At 36.2% G+C, this 2,114-nt stretch overlaps 1 pseudogene; it reads left to right on the forward strand.

Moving 5' to 3' along the window:
• Nucleotides 1–833: 833 nt before the first annotated feature.
• On the forward strand, nt 834–1,655 carry LOC149178080 (signal peptide peptidase-like 1 pseudogene; annotated as a pseudogene).
• The last annotated feature ends 459 nt before the right edge of the window (nt 1,656–2,114 follow it).

A 2,114-nucleotide genomic window follows, 5' to 3' on the forward strand; every position in this document is an offset into this window, starting at 1 on the left:
GTAGATACATTTTATTTTAAGTGATAAATATTTCCAATTTTAATAAAGTTTTTATTCGAGTATGAGGAGAACTTTATTACAATTTAAGATTTCAAATTGTGAAATAATATTTTGAAAGTGTTTTTTAATTTTAAATATTTTTTATTTATTTTATTATAATATGAATTATTTATTTTTATATCATTAAATTTTAATGATCAAAAATATTAATTGTGAAATCACATATTAATTAATATTTTGATTAATTTAGATAATTTAAAAGTCTTTCCATGTTTAGGCGGATAGGCCTTCCTATGCATCAACAATTGTCAACACTTTTAACCTGAACCGTTTGATCAACTTTGACAGTTTCAACCGTTGATTTGAAGTTCACTGCTTTTTCCAAATATATGAGTTGCTTTCTTTTCACTTCCAGTTCTGCTGTGCATTGAACCTGGCCCTTTGAGTTGCATTACTACTTTTTCCAATTCTTTTGTCTCTTGAAGATATTTTCACTGTGGAAGATATTTTCACTGCTTTTTCCTTGACAATTGTTGTTGCTGTTTTTGGCCAGCTTTTGGTGATGTTTTGGTAAAAATTATACGCAAAAATCCCTTAGGTTGGGGGCTGGTGTTGTTCCCGATTGGACCTCCTTGACTTTTATTTCAAAACCTAGAAATCCATTCGAGTGTTTTATTTATTTATTTGTTATCATTATCTAGTCAAGTTGATATCTTTGAACAATTTGGTTATGTCTCCCTGACTTTGGCATTCTCTATACCGGAAACAAGAATTTGAGGTTATAGGTAATTCTAGGTGTAAAGTTGTCATCTGAACTGCAACTTGTATCCCATATGGAGCCTTTATGGAAGCTTGCATACCTTCTGGAGCCTGCATTGCTTGCGCTTATTGTTACCGCTGTTCTTGTGGTGTTTGCATCGGCTCAGACAGCGCTTAATTATGAGAAAGAGATGGAAAGGAACCACGATTTTTCAGAATCTTCAATCACTTTGGACAGTTCTCAGGCACTCATGATTCCTATCGCGAGCTCGTGCAGTTTGCTTTTGATGTTCTATCTATTTGCTTCAATGTCACAGCTTGTGACAGCTTTTACTGCAGTAGCTTTGGCATCTTCCCTTGCATTCTGCCTTTCCCCTTATGTTTTTTACATAAATTCTAAGCTTGGGTCGGTCGATCCCATGGTTACTCGATGCTGCTGCCGGCCGTTCATTAGGATGCAGGGAATTTTGGTGTTGGTGAGCTCAGCGTTAGTGATTGCCTGGCTTGTATCCGGACACTGGATATTAAACAACCTTTTGGGCATTTCTATATGTATCGCATTTGTTAGCCATGTTCGGTTGCCAAATATCAAAATCTGCTCGCTGCTTCTCGTTTGTTTATTTGTGTACGACATTTTCTGGGTGTTCTTTTCAGAGCGATTTTTTGGAACCAATGTAATGGTTTCAGTTGCCACACAGCAGGCTTCAAATCCAGTTCACACAGTTGCAAACACGCTTAATCTTCCGGGCTTGCGATCAATAACCAAGAAGTTGGAGCTTCCTGTTAAACTTGTCTCCCCAAGAAATTTTCTAGGTGGTATGGTGCCTGGAAATACTGCAATAGAATTCATGATGTTGGGCCTCGGTGACATGGTTTGTATTTTTTTCTCAATCTGATGGAACTCTCTGGAATCTTTCATACGTCAATGCCTAAGATATTGTTTTATGGTCAGAATTCGGTATGATTGGTGTCTGTTTTGACTGTTCTAGTGTTTAAGTATAATTGGGCTTTTTCTTAGCTGCTTTGACTGTTCTAGTGTTTAAGTATAATTGGGCTTTTTCTTAGCTGCTGCAACTGTGACAAGACTGATTTTTTTTTCACCACCTCTCTCATGAATTTTTCCTTATAAGATGTTGGAATTTTGTTTGGGATATGTCTGGTCAGTGGTCACTCGTTTTTTGTATTATTCACATAGTTTTGAAACCGGAACAGGGAACCGGCCCCGTCCAGTCCACCTATCAAACCGGTTATTGAATCAGAACCGAAAAACACTGGACATGTCAGATTTCAATGAACCAGAAAAGTATATATGATTTTTTGGATGAAAATAATTAATTTTAAGATTTAAAACCACT

The sequence above is a fragment of the Pinus tabuliformis genome, chromosome 4_1 (assembly GCF_031772625.1).
Source record: "Pinus tabuliformis cultivar Carrire ecotype Pingquan chromosome 4_1, CPIR1, whole genome shotgun sequence".
NCBI classification, from domain to species: Eukaryota; Viridiplantae; Streptophyta; class Pinopsida; order Pinales; family Pinaceae; genus Pinus; species Pinus tabuliformis.